At 35.0% G+C, this 18,936-nt stretch overlaps 1 protein-coding gene and 1 long non-coding RNA gene across 7 annotated transcripts in view; one reads left to right on the top strand and one right to left on the bottom strand.

Annotated features, from left to right (window-relative positions):
• Positions 1-18,936, top strand: part of LOC140615919 (uncharacterized) — a 48,687-nt gene that overhangs the window by 12,678 nt on the left and 17,073 nt on the right. The window contains exons 2-3 of one of the 2 annotated variants that reach the window (XR_012016425.1): positions 5,567-5,655; positions 14,356-15,047. This is a non-coding gene — a long non-coding RNA (uncharacterized lncRNA). Of the gene's footprint in view, positions 1-5,566; positions 5,656-14,355; positions 15,048-18,936 lie in introns of those variants that run through there. The other variant, XR_012016426.1, reaches the window with a different exon arrangement.
• The window catches only part of LOC140615916 (disintegrin and metalloproteinase domain-containing protein 20-like), a 161,455-nt gene that overhangs the window by 125,566 nt on the left and 16,953 nt on the right, over positions 1-18,936 (bottom strand). The gene's annotated exons all lie outside the window — the stretch shown is intronic.

Genomic DNA, 18,936 nt, shown 5'->3' with positions numbered 1-18,936 from the left:
ACCCAAATCTCACATCATACACCAAAATTGTCTTGAATGGGTCATAGATTTAAATGTTATAGTGAAAAATTTTAAAAGCTTACAAGAAAATGTAGTAAATATTCATAACCTTGGACTAAGCAAGTTTTCTTTTAGCTACAATACCAAAAGCATAAGTGATTAAGAAATTATAATTTGAAAAATTATAATTTGGACTTCAATAAAATTCAAAAACTTTGTGTCAAAAATCATGATCTAGAAAGTGAAAATGTGAGTCCTAGACTCTGAGAAAGAAATCCACCAATCATACATCCTATTTGATAATACACAAAATATTTAAAGAATTCTCACAGCTTAATAATAACTATAGTAGTAATGCAAGTAAAAAAAAAAAAGGGAAAATATTTGAATAATCACTCTCCCCCCAAAAATGCAAATGACAAAAAAAAAAACTATGAAATTACACTCAACATTATTAGTTGTTAAGGAAATGTGTATTAAACTGCACTGTAATTGGATAAGATCCTTTGTTGAATTTCAATTTCCTTACATTTGCTTAGGCTCCTTTCCTTGTGACCTAATGTGATATATCCTGTAGAATGTTTCCTGTGAGCTTGAATGTGTATTGTGCTATTGTTTGGTGGCATGCTCACTTATTGATGATGGCAATAAAAAGTGGTAGAGACTTAGAAAACAGTTTGTAGTTTCTTACAAAGCTAAACTAACTCACTATAAGATCCAGTCTCAGTTTGGAAGGTGGAAATAATTTTTCAGTGAATATTTGCACACAGGACTTTGTATTGATATATTTTCCTTTCTTTTCTTTTTGTATCCACACCTACATAAAAAGTTCCTAGGTCATAATGGAAATTTTATGCTTAATTTTTAAAAATAATTTTAATCCATTTTCCACAGTGTACTAATCATTTTACATCTTCAAAAATAAGGTATGAGGTTCCAGGCCTTCCATACCTTCCATGTCTGTAGCTTTTTAAATCTATCTTCTTTAGTGTGAAGTAGTTTAATATGAAAAGAAGAAAATTTGGACAGATTGATTACAAGTAAAGAGATTGAATCTGTAATCAAAAAACTCCCAATAAATTAAAACCGAAGACCACATGGTTTTCTTGGTGAATTCTATCAAACATTTAAAGAATTAAGGCCAATCTTTTTAAAACTCTTCCAAAAAACCTGTAGAGATGGGAATACTTCTAAATTCATTTTACAGCATCAGAACTACCATGATACCAAAGCCAATAAAATAAGGATACTGAAAAATATAGAGCAGTATTCCTGATGAATATAGATACAAAAATTTTCAACAAAGTGCTGGCAAACCAAATTCAACAGCACATTAAAAGAATCAAATACCATGATCCCGTGAGATTTATATAAGCCAATGCCAAAAAAGCATTTGACAAAAATGAACATCTTTCATATAAAAAGTCATAACAATTTGGGAATAGAAGAACTAAATTCAACATAATGAAATCTATATATGATAAGCCCACAGCTAATATCATATTTAGCAGTCAGAGATGGAAAGCTTTCTACTAAGATTAGGAACAAAGCAAAAGTATTCACTTTTATTACTCCTATCCAACATAGTACTAGCCAGAGCAATCAGTTGTAAAAAAAATAAGAGCAGTCACGATCAGAATGGAAGAAGCAAAATTGTCTCTGCTATGATGTACTCTCTTATATAGAAAAATCCTAAAGACTCCACCAAAAAACTCAGAACTAGTAAACATATTTAATGGAGTTATAAAATCAAAATCAGCATGCAAAAATCAGTTGAATTTCTATATATTAACAATGAGCTATCTGAAAGATAAAGAAAACAATGTCACTTATTATGTCATTTTAAAAATAATAAAATACTTTGGAATAAATTTAACAAGAAAATGGAATACTCACACACTGAAAACTATTAGACTTTGGTAAAAGAAATTGAAGAAGACACAAATAAATGGAAAGATATTTCATGATCTTGGACCCAAAGAATTAATATTGTTAAAATGTCCATACTTCTTCAAAGCCATCCATAGATTCAATGCAGTCCCTATCAAAGCTTAATGACATTTTTCATAGGAAGAGAAAATTTTTAAAAAAATGTATGGAAACAGAAAAGATCCCAGATAGCCAAAGCAGTGCTGAGAAGGATTAACAAAATCAGAGGCAATACAATTCCTAATTTCAAATCTAATTACATGGAATGAATTTTGAGGGTGTTATCCTAGGTGAAATAACTCACACGGAAAAAGACAAATACTGTAAAATGTCACTTATATGTCAAATCTAAAAAAGCCAGCCTCATAGAAAGAATAGAATGGTGGTTGCCAAAGTATGGAGAATAATCTACCACCATGAACGTGCCAGATGTCATCTGATCTTGGAAGCTAAGCAGGGTCGAGCCTGGTTAGTACCTGGTTGGGAGACCGCTTGTGTTATATTACCACACACACGCACAGTTAGTTATATCAGGGGATGGAGGTATATACTAACCTTATTGTGGTAATCATTTTGGCATATATACGTGTATCAAATAATCACACTGTGCACTTTAAATTTACATATGTCATACTTTAATATTTCAACAGATTGGAAGACAATTTTAAAAGTAATTTTGAACTTCAAAGAAATATTTTAAAATTATCTATCTTTGTTATCTTATTTTCTGTCTTAAATCTTTTTTTTAAGATTTATTTATTTATTCATGGGAGACGCAGAGAGAAAGAGAGAGAGAGAGAGGCAGAGACACAGGCAGAGGGAGAAGCAGGCTCCATGCAGGGAGCCCCATGCGGGACTCAGTCCAGGATCACGTCCTGAGCCAAAGGCAGGTGCTAAACCGCTGAGCCACCCAGGGATCCCCAAATCTTTTTTTCTTTTTTCTTTTTTTTTTAATATTTCATTTACTTATTCATGAGAGAGAGGTAGAGACATTGGCAGAGGGAGAAGCAGGGTCCATGCAGGGAGCCCCATGAGGGACTCCATCCCGGGACTCCAGGATTAAGACCTGAGCCCAAGGCAGACACACTCAACAATTGAACAATGCTTGAGTCCATTTCTGAATAGAATTTGTTTTATGCTAAGCACTATTGTATCTTGTTTTACTTATTGTAGATAATTTGTTTACTGTATCATGATACAAAATCTCTAGTCACATCATATGCTGCACGTGAATTCTCTGACACCGTAAGACTGCACTGGGTGGCTTTTGCAGAGAACTTTCTCCTATTAACCATTGTAAAATTAGCCAGTTAAGATTTATATTGTATTTAATATTGCTTCCTCTCTACAAGTTAATGATTGTATTTTATGTGTTATCATTATCTTTCAGAGGAGCACTCATAGTTATTATGTGTGTGTGTGTGACTGGGAAAGCAGTGGGCAGATTAGCTTTAAAATAACATAATTAATAATTAAGGTCAATGTATAAAAATTTTTCAGTAAATAATTAGTCTCAGTGTAAATTTTCATTTGAAATGATCAACTCTTGTCTCAAAATATGATGTTCAGAAATTAAAAAACTGAATTCTTATTTTCAATATTAGTTTGTGTTAATCATGTTTGTTTAACAAAGTGCAGAAAAATGTCATTTTATTTATTTATTTTAAAGATTTTATTTATTTATTCATGAGAGACACAGAGAGAGAGAGGCAGAGACATAGGCAGAGGGAGAAGCAGGCTCCATGCAAGGAGCCCAACGTGGGACTCAATCCTAGGACTCCAGGACCACGCCCTGAGCTGAAGGCAGGCGCTAAACTGCTGAGCCACCCAGGGATCCCCCAAAATTTCATTGTACTAATGGATTCATGGTATCAATGGAAAACACATGGCATGAAAAGTTAACTGGAACACTGTACAAATACAAAAGGGAAGCTGTCACCATCTAAATCTATTCTTCAACTTTAGCATCCCCAAAAAGATGAGACAACAAGTTTCAGTGTGCTTTTCAAGCAATGAGACCAATCTACTATGTCTCCTTGCTGAAAGACTTGGTATACATATCATCAAAATTTGAAGGTCTAATCACATTTACATGGAAAAACAAGTGACAATGTATGCACATCTCAAAAACCAGACATATCCAAGGAATAATGCTTTCTTCAAGACCATTAATATGGGTTCCACAATAAATTAAAGGTATCAAGGTACAAATATAGGTAGGTAGAGAGGAATTTATCTAGAATATGAGAAACTTAAGAAACACAATTGAGTGCAATGTAGAGTGAACCTGGTATGAATTCTCATTTACATAAATATGGAGAAATTGTTTTATGACAGAAAAGTTGATTATTGATCATTAACTGATATCAAAAAATACTTAAGTTTGGTATTAATGGTTTCTTTCTTTTTTCTTTCTTTTTTTTTTTTTTTTTTAGTTTCAGGGGTGAAATGGCATGTGTGGTTTGAGTTAATCTTTAGCAAAAAAGACTAAGGAAAAAGAACATATTAACCACATGTGGCAAAATCTTGATAATTTGGGGATTAAAGATTTCATTAAAGTTCTTTTATACCTTTAATATGTTTAAAGTATTTTATAAGTATGTAGGATCCACTGAAAGAAATCACCAGGAGGGACAGACAACACATTTAAATTTAGAAAAGATCTGGCCTTGGGGAGCCTGGGTGGTTCAGCTGAGTGTCTTGACTCCAGCTCAGGTTATGATCTCAGAATCCTGGGATACAGCCCCTCTCCCCAAATCTGTGCTCAGTGAGGAGTCTGCTTCTCCCTTTCCCTTTGCCACTCCACCAGCTCATGCTCGTTTGCTCTCTCTCATAAATAAATAAATAAATAAATAAATAAATAAATAAATAAATAAATAAAATCTTTTTAATATTTTTATTTTACTATATAATGGTTGTATTTGTTAGAATAGACCTTTATTTTTCATGGGCAAATTTTGTGGCACGTTGGTACAGTATTGAACTTTTTTACAACTGAGTATACAGAAATGCAAAGGTCATATGTCATTAGGGTGATGTAATATCATGCATTCTGTTATCTTATTAACTTCCAGAGCAATTGCACATATTGCATTATTATGTAATTTATTTTCTAAAGCAACACTACTCTCATATCAATTCAATCAACTGTTTACAACCTAACAGTGTTCCCGTCTAAAAACTGAGACTCCAACTTTTCCACCTTTTACTGTTTCTGCTGTATTTTCATCTCTCACAAATCAAATCATTGAGTAAATTGTTTTGTTTTGTTTTGTTTTAATATAGACTTTATGGCTAAGGCAAGGGTAGAGAAGAAAGAATTGCTGGAATTATGTTATTGAATAAACTAGAGGGAATGAAATCTACTGCAAGGTTGAAATATTTGGCTTTATATATGATTATAAAAATCTCTATAATTACAAGAGGGAGGGTAGAATTATTTGGTACAGACATCAATAGATAGTGTTGAGAGTCCTTTTGGTTATTTCAATTTTTCTCAGTGAAATTTGGTTATGGCAATAGATGAATAACTATATATGTAGTTATATATCATTTATATAAAGTGTATATGTGTATAAATATATAATTTATGTTATAATACATCCATGTATAAATATGCAAATTTATCTTTTTTTAGATAGATACATCTCTCCAATATCCAGATCAAAATAGTTTGTTTTCAGCATCTCAGTAGGATTCCTCCTTCCTCCTACCATTACCTTTGAGGTAATCACAATTTAAATATCTCTAACAATGGGGCACCTGGATGACCCAGTCTGGTTCAGTCTGAGCTTCAGGATCTTGGTTTCAGTTCATGTCATGATCTCAGAGTTGTGAGATAGAGTACTGCACCGTGCTCCATGCTTAGCGCAGAGTTGCTTGAGATTCTCCCTCTCTCTCCCTCTGCCCCTTCTCCTGCTCTGTCTCTCAAATAAATAAATAAATAAATAAATTAATTAATTAAAAAATATCTCTAGCAATAGATGGATTCTATCTAACTGTACTCGACATGAATGGAATCAAACAGTATATAGTCTTTTCTTCTGACTTCTTTTACTCTTCATGCATCAGTGAGATTTATGCTATTGTCTGTGGTTAATTCTTTCTGTTATTAGTGTTTTACTTTATTGTTGCACAGAATTCCATTATGCAAATGTTTTATTTTAGAATATATAATTCTAATACTGAAGGAAATTTGGGTTATTTCTAGTTTCAAACAATTTTAAGTAAAGCTTCTATGAGCAATCTTGTACTTGCTTTTGGTCCACACAAGCACTCTCTGATGTTTAAAAATGTAGTAAATCTCAAAATAGATTCATTGGAATTTTTAAGCATTCTGTGAATATATTAATTCTCTCTGGCATTGTTAATTACATCTGACATGGTTGATGAATACTTTCTTCATTTGACTTATAAGGCACCATATTATTCTGTCTTGTTTCATATCTTTCAGTCTTTTTGTTCTCAAATTACTTTCTTTTCTTGTCCATAAGTTTTGAAGAGCTCTTGTCTCTGTCTTTGAAATTTTTCATTTTTCTTGCTTCTCTCACTCTCTTGATGATATCACTCAGTTTCATAGCTTTAAATATGATTGTGTTGATGACTACCAAATTTATATTCCTGGCTTTGCCTCATATTCTGAACTGTAGCTTTCTTATATATGAACTATCTACTGAATGCCTCCATTTAGAATTCTATCAGTCATCATAAATTTAACATACTATGAACTAGACTTCTATTCTTCTCTTCCCTTAATCTCCTTGTTCTACAGGCTATCCTTTTTCAGTTAAGGGCAAACCCATCTTGTATTACTCAGACCAATCATCTGTGGTCTCATCTGTGACTGCTGCTATTTCCACAACTCTTTTTGATGAGATGAGAATCTTGTTCTTTGATGTAAAAATATGTCTAGAATCTAACTACACTTTTATCACCCCCTCTTCTGTCACTTTAGCCCAAAGTAACATGTCTCTGTCCTTCATTTTTTTCTTCAATAGTCTCCTAGCAATTTTCTAGATTCTGTTCTTAGTTTAATATAATTCTTCACAACCAAACATCCTAAGACATTTAAAAGTGTAATCTCTCATTCTTTTTTCAAAACTTTTTTTTTTTAAGACTATTTATCTAGTCATGAGAGACACAGAGAGAGGCAGACACACAGGCAGAGGGAGAAGCAGGCTCCATGCAGGGTGCCCTACATGGGACTCGATCCCAGGTCTCCAGGACCACATGCTAGGCTGAAGGCAGCACCAAACCGCTGAGCCACTAGGGCTGCCCTTTTTCCAAAACTTTCTAATGGCTTCCCATATCACTCATAATTACAAACGATGTTGTAAAACCCCAATATTTTTACAATTACCTGATTACCATCCCAACTGTATCTAACTTTATTGTTCTATTGTTTTCATTAACTTCCATCCATACTGGATTATTTGCAACTCCTTGCATACACCAATGTCTATGTGTTTAAAATGGAATAACTCACTCTTTATGTCCTCTCGTTAGAAAGTAAGCACCAGGGGCAGCCCAGGTGGCTCAGTGGTTTAGTGCTCCCTTCAGCCCAGAGCATGATCCTGTAGACCGGGGATCGAGTCCCACATTGGGCTCCCTGCACAGAGCCTGCTTCTCCCTCTGCCTGTGTCTTTGTGTCTCTCATGAGTAAATAAATAAAATCTTTAAAAAAAAAAAAGTAAGCACCATAAATCAGAAATTTTGCCTGTTTTCTTCATTGCTATATGTGCACTACTATGAATAGTACTGCTGTCATATTTATACTATCAAAACTAAATGATAATTGTGAAATAAATGTCTTTAATTTTTGAATGAATTCCTAAAATATGTATGGATATTGATTAGAAACTTTCTTTTTTTTTTTGTAGTTCAAAAGTATTTCAGGAGCACTTGAGTGGCTCAGTCAGTTAAACATCTGACTCTTGATTGTGGCTCAGGTCATGATCTCAGGGTTGTGAGATACAGCCCTGCATTGGACTCTGCACTGAGTGTGGAGCCTGCGTAAAATTCTCTCTCCCTCTGCCCTTCCCCACACCCTGCTTGTGTTCCTTGTCTTTTTCTAAAAAGTTTTTATAGTTCTTTGTCTATTCCCCTTTACTAATATGATTATTATACTTATTTTGGATACTGTTTTCTAAAATGAATACATTTTATTGTGTCTCAAAATTCATACTTTCTAAACAACTTAGAACCAATATAAAATCTGAGAGATCACATAATTATCTTTCATTATATTTAGGAGAGTAAGAAGTCTCTACTTCATGAGGACAAAGCTTATTTTAAACATATGTGCTTAAATAAGTTATCTGTTCTTAAAGATCAGGACAGAATCACAGTATCCCTACATGGTAGAAGACAAGCAACAATTTGGTGCAGAATAAAAATCACAATTTTGGGGATTATTCTATCAAAATAGCACAAATATTGACTTTTTGGAAACTACTTCTGACTTCACATTTCCCACTATCATTATTGTCATTAGCCAAATAAAGAGCTATTTGTATATTTCCATACTCAATACATAATTTTTTAGATAAAATGCCCCAGAGTTGGTAGATAAGTTTACCCTTTTGCAACTAAACTAAAAAAGATGAACATGTGATTGATAAAAATGTTACTGAGATTTGTGAAACAAAGTACCATAGCCTGATTTATAATGGTAATAGTGTTAAGTGTTCAAATATCTGTCAAAAGATTTGTTATAATCTCCATGTACATACATTTTTTAAAAAGGCCGGGGCAGGGGGAAAGACCAGAGAAATAGGAAGATTCTGAAGTGTTCGCCCACCTGTCGCTAGAATAGAGGTACTCAGTTACCTAAGTAAGTAATTCTTATACTGGAGATGTAAGATCTATTTTTGTACTAGGCATCTTGTTGCAAGAAGATGTACATAGATGGCAAATGGGAGTAGTCAGTTGTAAATTAATCAGTATTCTGGTCAGTCTTTTATTGTCCCATACTGAATTATCCTCTAGCATCTTGACACGTGTACAGGCACACCTGGGAGATATTGCAGGTTCAGTTCCAGACTACCACAACAAAATAAATATTGCGATAAAGTCAGTCAAATCAATTATTTTGGTTTCCCAATGCATAAAAGCTATGTTTACCTTATAATATAGTCTATTAAGTATGAAATAACATTTAAAATGTACATTTCTTAATGAGAAATATTTTATTGCTAAAAAATGCTAACCATCATCTGAATTTTCAGTAATTCATATATTCAATAAATAAATAAACATAATTAATTAATTAATATTTAATTAATTAATTTCTCTGGTGGGGGGTCTTCAGTGTGAATGGCTGGTGACTGATCAGAGTGGTGATTGATGAAGTTGGGGGTAGTTGTGGCAATTTCTTAAAATAAGACAATGATGAAGATTACTGCATCAATTGACTATTCCTTTCCTGAACAATTTCAATGTAGCACACAATACTGTTTGATGGCATTGTACCCACAGCAGAATTTCTTTCAAAATTTCTTTCTTTCAGTCATTTCTCTTGAGCTTTGCTCCTATCTTTTCACTATGTTTATGTAATATTCTAAATCTTTTGTTGTCATTTCAACAATCTTCATAGCACTCCACCAGAAGTAGATTCCATTTCAAGAAGCCACATTCTTTGGTCACCCATAAAAAGTAATTCTTCATCTGTTAAAGTTTAGATTGTGGCAGCTCTGTCCCACCTTCAGGCTCCACTTCTAATTCTAGTTCTCTTGCTTTTTCCACCACATCTGCAGTTACTTCCTCCACTGAAGTTTGAACCCCTCAAAGTCATCTATGAGGACTGGAATCAACTTCTTCCAAACTCCTCTTCGTGTTGATATTTTCATCTCTCCCCATGAATTGGGAATGTTCTTAAATGACATCTAAAGTGCTGAATCCTTTCCAGAAAGTTTTCTGTTTACTTGCCCAGATCCATCAGAGGAATCACTATGGCAACTCTAGCCTTAAGAAATGTATTTCTTAAATATTAAGACTTAAAGTCAAAATTACTTATTGATTCATAGATTGCAGAATAGATGTGTTAGCAGTCATGAAAACAACATGAGTCTACTACATCTCCATCAGAGTACTTGGGTGACCAAGAACATTGACAATGAGTAGTCATATTTTGAAAGGAATAATTTTTTTATGAGCAGCTTGTCTCAACAGTGTACTTAAGATATTCAGAAAATCATGCTGTAAACAGGTTTGTGGTCATCAGGCTTTGGTGTTTCATTTATAGAACACAAGGAAAGTAGACCACCAAATACACCTCTTTCATAAGTGAATTACTGGTGTTTCTATACCTGGAATATTATGTTGTTTTACTTACTGGATGTTTACATTTTGGGAAGGCAAACATTTTTGTTTGTTAAAAAATTGAGTATTTGTAATTTGTTGTTCCTAAGATTTTTATACCATAACAAAACTTGTTCTTTTCTCATGAATTTACAGTTTCTAAATAAGCAAGTATAAAACTGGGGGAGAACAGACTTTATTAATTAAATTATGTCTTGATTTTTCTAAACGAGAAGACTCTTTGTAACACTAAATATGGGAGCTGTTTCTTAACAAATTTGTTTGGAAAGATTCATGTTATGTTGTGTATTAGATTGCTCCATCCTGTGTATGAAGCAGATTTGGTCTTTGTCTTAATTCCTTTACTTTATAGTTGTGGATGTACTTTGTTAAAAAAAAAAAAAAAAGCAACAACAACACACACACAGAAACCTACATTTCATGTCTTTAAAAAAATGTTTAAATGTTATCTTCGGAACATTGCAAATGATTAAAAACAAAATAATGTGAAAATACTACAGCCTAACTGAATTCTTAATGTCACAAGTGTTTTACTTTGGTAATGTGCCTTTGATTTAATTTGGGACACTTTTAAAAGGATACTTTATTTGTGTTTGTAATAATCTTGGATGAGCTTGGAAATAAAATTTCTGCTTAATTCAAAAAAAAAAAAAAAAAGTAGTAAGGGCCCTAGGATTTTCAGGATGATAATGAGCATTGGCTTCAACTTAATTCACCAGCTCCATTAGCCCCTGACAAGAGACTCAGCCTATCCTTCAAAGCTTTGAAGCTAGGCAATGACTTCTTCTATCTAGCTATGAAGTTCTAGTGGCATCTTCTCCCAATAGAAGGCTGTTTTGTCTGTATTGGAAATCTATTGTTTAGTGCAAGCACTTTGATTAATTATCTTAGCTAGATCTTCTAGGTAACTTGCTGTGGTTCCCACAACAGCACTTGCTGCTTCACCTTGCTCACTTCTGTTATGGTGATTGCTTCTTTCCTTAAACCTCATGACAAATTCTCCTAGCTTGCAACTTTTCTTCTGCAGCTTCCTCACCTCTCTCAACTTTAGCAGAAGTGAAGAGAGTTGGGCCTTGCTCTGGTTGAGGCTTTAGCTTATATGAATGTAGTGGTTTGGCTGGTTTGATCTTTTATCCAGACAACTCAAACTTTCTCCATAACAGCAATAAGGCTGCTTTGCTCTCTTACCATTTGTGTATTCAATGGAGTAGTACTTTAATTTCCTTCAGGAGCTTTTCCTTTGCATTCACAACTTGGTTAGCTGTTTGGCACATGAAACCCAGCTTTTGGGCTATCTCAACTTTCAACATTCCTTTCTTACTAAACCTAATTATTTCTAGCTTTTGATTTTAAGTGAGAGATGTGTGACTCTTTCACTTGCACACTTATCGGCCTTTTAGGGTGAAGAATTGTACTAATTTTAATTTTTTTTTGTCTTGGTAAATAGGGAAGCCCAAGGAGAGGGAGATAGATGGAGGAAGGCTCCATCACTGTGTAGCAGTCAGAACACACACTTTTGTTGATTTAAGTTTGCCATCTTATATGGATGTGGTTCATGGTGCCTCAAAACTATTATAAAAATAATATCAGGGATGCCTGGGTGGTTCAGTGGTTGAGTGCCTGCCTTCGGCTCAGGGCGTGATCCTAGAGTCCCGGGACCGAGTCCCACGTCAGGCTCGCATGGAGCCTGCTTCTCCCTCTGCCTATGTCTCTGCCTCTCTCTGTGTGTCTCTCATGAACAAATAAATAAAATCTTTAAAAATATATAAAAAAGTAAAACTAACATAAAAAATTGCTGATCACAGATCATCATGACAAATGTAATAATGACAAAAATATGACATGCCTGGGTGGTGCAGTTGGTTAAGCATCTGATTCTACTTAAGCATCTCCAGCTAAGGTAGTGATCTCAAGGTTATAAGATCAAGCCTGTGTTGAGCTCTGCACTCAACATGGAGTCTATTTGTTTTTTTATTCTCTCTCTCTCTCTCTCTGCCCCTCTCCCTCATAAATAAATAAATAAATAAATAAATAAATAAATAAATAAATAATAAATGAATAAATAAATAAATCTTTAGAAAACTTAAAAATGTGAAATATTGTGAAAATTGCCAAAATGTGATACAGAGACACTAAGTGAACAAAACCTGGAAAAATAATGCCAATACATTTGCTTGGTTCAGGGTAACCACAATGCTTCAATTTGCAAAAAAAACCCAAGCATCTGCAAAGCACAGTAAGATGAAGTATAATAAATAAGGTAGGCCAATATTCTTTTCCTTGAAAACCTAAGGTCCACATGCTGGACTGTGGTCAATTTATTAATGTACAGCTATTCTGTTAAATATTTTGACAGTGGACAGACTTCAGTGCAAGACTATTTTCATTTCATTTTATGTATCAGTTGCCCAGATAATCTGTGATATGTGTATAAATTTAAATCTCTATGATCCTTTCTGCCTAATTCTGCTGGCTCATTTTGATATTTTTTTTCCTGATTCTACACCAGTGTATTTCTAATTCAAGGAAAATGTTGCTAACTAATCCCCTTTTTTTCAAGACTAAGGGAGAGAAAAAAAAATGTCTGTGGTAATTTCACAGAACAAACAGTGTATAGACTCCAGTAGGCAATGCATTTGCAGGATGGCACTGATGGCCATCCTCATTTTAGTGATGCATCTGATGAGACTCAACTCAAAATGATTGTACCTTTTTCTAGTCACAGATTTGAGTATGATGATTCTGGGAGCTGTATTTATCTAGACTTGGTCATACACAAAAATGCAATCTTTATTCTGACTCCAACAGGTGTCTCTCTGCCTCTAACCTCTCTATGTATTGGCTCTTTCAATTTTATATGGATTGGTTTTCTCAAATATATCTTTCATATAGCCGTTTTAACATCTTGTGCTTTTTTCTTGTGCCCTTTTTATAGCTTCCTATCCACAATGTTTTTTTTTTCTTTTCAGTGCTATATTAGCTAGCTTTTCTTTTTTCTTATTTATTTGTACATCTTTTATCAATTCATTAAGAAAAACTATGTTTTCTTAGATTTGCTTCATATTCCAAAGAAGTATCTTTTCAAATTTTCTCTTTTTCTCAAAGGCACAATTCCTTCTCCTTCCATATGTGAGTAGGATCTATAATTTCTGGTTATCATAAATTCTTAAGCTTTTGCCTAAGCATTATGTAAGGAAGGGGGCAGGGATGTGAGCCAGGACATCAGACAATTGTGATTTTATCACTATTTGTTGTTACCTTCTTATCAATACTCCTGAGTCTTTTTTTTATTACATTTTTATGTATTTATTCATGATAGGCACACACACACACACACACACACACACACACACAGAGGCAGAGACACAGGCAGAAGGAGAAGCAGGCTCCATGCAAGGAGACTGATGTGGGCCTCGATCCATGATCACACCTGGGCCAAAGGCAGACGCTAAACTGCTGAGCCAGCCAGGGATCCCCCTACTCCTGAGTCTATAACCTTACTCCTGCTCAAGAGGACATCAGTCTATTAGCAACAAAACAACATAAAGTTTCCTCATCTGGTGACTTATTTTTGACCATTGCAAATAGAGGCTGAAGACTTGAACCTGCCTGCATCTGTTCTATTTTTCTACACTAAACCAATGTTTTATATATTATATACAACATATATTTAATGGTGTATATAAATCTGTTGGCTAATATGATACACATATGCATTTTTTTCTTTAACTCTGATGCTTACAATAACTTTGAGTAGTGCCTTCACTACTCTGTTCTCCACATATGCCCTATGCCCTATTTCAAATAATAGGATATTGGTTTGGTTCCTTAGAGTAGATCTACCTTTCTGACATCACTTTATGTCTTAAAAATGTTCACTCATAGCATTCTCCCTTAATTAGGACAACATTTTACAGTGTTTGGTGACTATTGCCCTAGATTGTTTCTTGTTTCTATATTTTTTTCCACTTTTTAAGTTATTTTTTACTACATTAAAAAAGAAAAAAACTCTTGGGGCTGAGTGACTTAAAATATCAATATTTATTTTGCGTATGAATCTGTGTCTCAGTATCACTTGGTGAAGATAGTTTTTCTACCTTTTACCAGGTGACCAGCTTCCAGAGTAAGAAGTGAATAATCTGAAGATGCTATATTTTATTTCTGGCCTTTGAACTGAGAGACTCAAAAAGCTGATGGCTAGATCAGTCTGACTCTTTAAGTTTCATCATATCTACATGGCCTTACATGTGATTTTTTTTAACAAAACAATGTCAGGGATGTCAGCACTGGGCTCTCATGGTCCGTATGCTCAGGTATATAAACCAGGAAGAAACTGTATCACCTTGTATTATTTAGACTAGGAAGTTAGTTCAGATTGCTCATAGAAGCCAATTACTAATGCCAGCTAATATTCAAGGCCATGTGTCTTCATGGAGGAGCGTTGATATACTATTGATTGAAGACTTGGGAAGTATATTGCTGTAGCCATCTTTGTGGAGTACAACAATGACAGTTTTGACTTTCATTGCAGATCCATTTATTTCATTCTCTGCCTCAAGTGGGTCCCTTACATTTCCTAATCATAAGAAGACCCTTTTGTTATACAGAGATTCTCTAATTTTGCTAATAATAATAATAAAATGAAAGAATCCTAGCACTGTGGACACAAAAGGGAAATGGGCCAGATCTTGGAAGGAAGAGGATAAAACCCAAACAACTGATATTAAAGACTCATGATCATAATTCCAGGGTGACTCTGTAAGCCACTGGACAAACTGAAGAATAAATTTTATAATTTATATATTTCTCAGAGTGTAAACATCCTGCTAACTTGGAATTGTTCCATCAGGTTATGATAGTTTGGGGTAAGGGGAAAGATGCAGAACAATGAGTACAAGCATGGTCCAGGTGTACAGTCAGAGGTAAAGGAAATTGAGAGCTGTAGACAAAACAGTAATATGTGCATTGCAAAACAACTAGACTTCTTTTTACTGTGCTGAAGAGTTTCTCCTAGGATGTTGCTGATTGTGGGTACCTTTGAAATAAATAGTGGTTACAAAGGTTTTCTACTCTTATGGTCTTTGGATTTCTTATTTGTGAGATGGCCTCACTATCTTAGCATCCTTACTACGGAATGACAAAAAAAGCAAAGAAGGGAAGTTCTGAATCAAGTTAATTTATCAACAAGAGAAAAAGAAATTCAAAGGCTTCTTTGGATAAGATTTTTATATTTTTACTTCTTTGGCCAGACAATGAAGAAAGATAGGAGTGCCCAGTAAAACTTCCAAGTGATTTTGCATTGGGCATGAAAGCCAAAATAGGTATGCAAGGGGTTGCACATATGTATGTGTGTGTGTATATATATGCGCATAATATATATATAGCATTTTATATATGTGCTTAATATATATATAGCATTATATATGTGCATATATACTACATACATATATAATGGTACAAAATGGCTGGGAAAATCTGAAAAATCATTCTTAAAAATTGTGAATAAAGACATCTCCTGGTCAACCAAAATAGCTCTCCACCCACTAAGTAATAATGGGCTGCCTGAATCCTTAGTACAGTCATTTCTTTTTCCTATTAGATAGAGCAGAGAACAAAGAGAAAGGTCTGATTACTGATGCTTTGTATTTTGTTTCTAGATAGAAACTGTTGCAACAATTATTTATAGCTGAAAATCTCTAAAGTGTTAAGCTTTACAGATTCTGAATGCCAAATATCTGAAAACAGAAGTAGGAATCACGTTAGGCATGAAAACCTGTGGGGTATTATATCCAACTGGATGCAGTTCAATAGTTAAATAGATAAAAATCATAGTCTAAGATACCCAGGTGAAAGTAACAGAAAGCTTTGAAGTAATAGACCATTACTTGTATTGAAATATTGCTTAGACTTATGTTCACTACAGAGTGGTTACTCAATAAATGTTCATTAGCATGTATCTTTTAAGGATATTCACAACACAAATGAAATAAAATTGTGAAGAAAGTACTTTCTGTTGAGTTGTTTAGAAGATTTGAGAAAGATAGTCTTCCCTGTCTTGATAGTGCAATTAAGTTTCATATTAGTACAAAATTAATTTATATATGAAGTCCTTGTAATTGATCTAAAGACTAAACAGCTTAAGGGAACCTGGGTGGCTCAGTCGATTGGGCATCTGGTTCTTGGTTTTGACTCAGGTCATGATCTTGAGGGCTGTGGGATCAATTCCAGTGCTCAGTGGGGAGTCGGCTTGAAAATTCTCTCCCTCTGTCCCTCCCCCACTCCCGCTTGCTCTCTTGACCTCTCTCTAAAATAAATGAATAAATCTCTTTAAAAAATGATAAGATAAAGAGTAAATAGCTTAAACATTATTTGTGTGTGTGTGTGTGTGTGTGTGTGTGTGTGTGTGTGTTGAAAAAAAGGGGAAATAAATTTACCCAACAGGGAAAGATACATAAATCTGCCATTTGGCATTGCTGATTTGTAAAGCATTTGGTTACAGATATGGAAAAATAAATTTTAGCAATTTTTTTATTTGCAAAGAAGTCGACTAAGTAATTGATTAAACCAATCAACTTTTTTTTATAATAAATTTATTTTTTATTGGTGTTCAATTTACCAACATACAGAATAACACCCAGTGCTCATCCCGTCAAGTGCCCCCCTCAGTGACCGTCACCCATTCACCCCCAACCCCCGTCCTCCTCCCCTTCCACCACCCCTAGTTCATTTCCCAGAGTTAGGAGTCTTTATGTTCTGTCTCCCTTTCTGATATTTCCCACACATTTCTTCTCCCTTCCCTTATATTCCCTTTCACTATAATTCATATTCCCCAAATGAATGAGAACATACAATGTTTGTCCTTCTCCGATTGACTTACTTCACTCAGCGTAATACCCTCCAGTTCATCCACGTTGAAGCGAATGGTGGGTATTTGTCGTTTCTAATGGCTGAGTAATATTCCATTGTATACATAAACCACATCTTCTTTATCCATTCATCTTTCGATGGACACCGAGGCTTCTTCCACAGTTTGGCTATTGTGGATATTGCTGCTATAAACATCGAGGTTCAGGTGTCCCTGCGTTTCATTGCATCTGTATCTTTGGGGTAAATCCCCAACAGTGCAATTGCTGGGTCGTAGGGCAGCTCTATTTTTAACTCTTTGAGGAACCTCCACACAGTTTTCCAGAGTGGCTGCACCATTTCACATTCCCACCAACAGTGCAGGAGGGTTCCCTTTTCTCCGCATCCTCTCAACATTTGTGGTTTCCTGCCTTGTTAATTTTTCCCATTCTCACTGGTGTGAGGTGGTATCTCATTGTGGTTTTGATTTGTATTTCCCTGATGGCAAGTGATGCAGAGCATTTTCTCATGTGCGTGTTGGCCATGTCTATGTCTTCCTCTGTGAGATTTCTCTTCATGTCTTTTGCCCATTTCCTTATTGGATTGTTTGTTTCTTTAGTGTTTAGTTTAATAAGTTCTTTATAGATCTTGGGAACTAGCCCTTTATCTGATAGGTCATTTGCAAATATCTTCTCCCATTCTGTAGTTTGTCTTTTAGTTTTGTTGACTGTATCCTTTGTTGTGCAAAAGCTTCTTATCTTGATGAAGTCCCAATAGTTCATTTTTGCTTTTGTTTCTTTTGCCTTTGTGGATGTATCTTGCAAGAAGTTACTGTGGCCGAGTTCAAAAAGGGTGTTGCCTGTGTTCTCCTCTAGGATTTTGATGGAATCTTGTCTCACATTTAGATCTTTCATCCATTTTGAGTTTATCTTTGTGTATGGTGCAAGAGAGTGGTCTAGTTTCATTCTTCTGCATGTGGATGTCCAATTTTCCCAGCACCATTTATTGAAGAGACTGTCTTTCTTCCAATGGATAGTGTTTCCTCCTTTATCGAATATTAGTTGACCATAAAGTTGAGGGTCCACTTCTGGATTCTCTATTCTGTTCCATTGATCTATGTGTCTGTTTTTGTGCCAGTACCACACTGTCTTGATGACCACAGCTTTGTAGTACAACCTGAAATCTGGCATTGTGATGCCCCCAGCTATGGTTAAAAAAGAAAACCAATCTACTTTTTATGGAGAATTGATAGTGTGATAAAAAAAGTAATCTGATGCCAGGTATTCTGGGCTAATTATCTAAGACAGGTATACAGCAGTGTTTTCAGCCACTTAACAGAGATTGTAAGAGAGGTAAGAGCCTTTCTCAGTACAGTAGTCAGCACCCGATAACTGTTTGCTATTGTCACTACTACTGATACTACTGCCACAATCAGTATATGAAAAGCACCAGGATGAAGGCAAGCTTGATGGAGAAGCTCATCAGAGCGCAGAGGTGGGGCTCAGTGCAAGCAAGTTAGGCAACCAGTGTCAGCACTGCACTGCCTCCTGCTGGTGGCTCTGTGTTTATGCTGAGCGGTGGGGAAGGGAAAAGACACCTGCCAGCTCCCCTTTTCCTGGAAAAGCATCTTCATGAACACTGCCTCCCAGGAATGCCTTCTGAGATCAGGGAATAATTTCCCTACTCTGTGCCAAAGGCATTCTTCAGATGCTCTTTCCAGGCCCTTTATTCCCTGGTTGTTTGCCTGCCTTCTCTCTGGGAGCTGTGTCCTCTGGGCTCTGTTGCAGGCAAGACACTTGTAGAAGCCACTTTTAGGAGGTTTGAGTGATGGAATGCAGGAAAGGT

This window comes from Canis lupus, chromosome 24 (genome assembly GCF_048164855.1).
Source record: "Canis lupus baileyi chromosome 24, mCanLup2.hap1, whole genome shotgun sequence".
Taxonomy (NCBI): Eukaryota; Metazoa; Chordata; class Mammalia; order Carnivora; family Canidae; genus Canis; species Canis lupus.
This window is presented reverse-complemented; position numbering and strand designations above follow the sequence as displayed.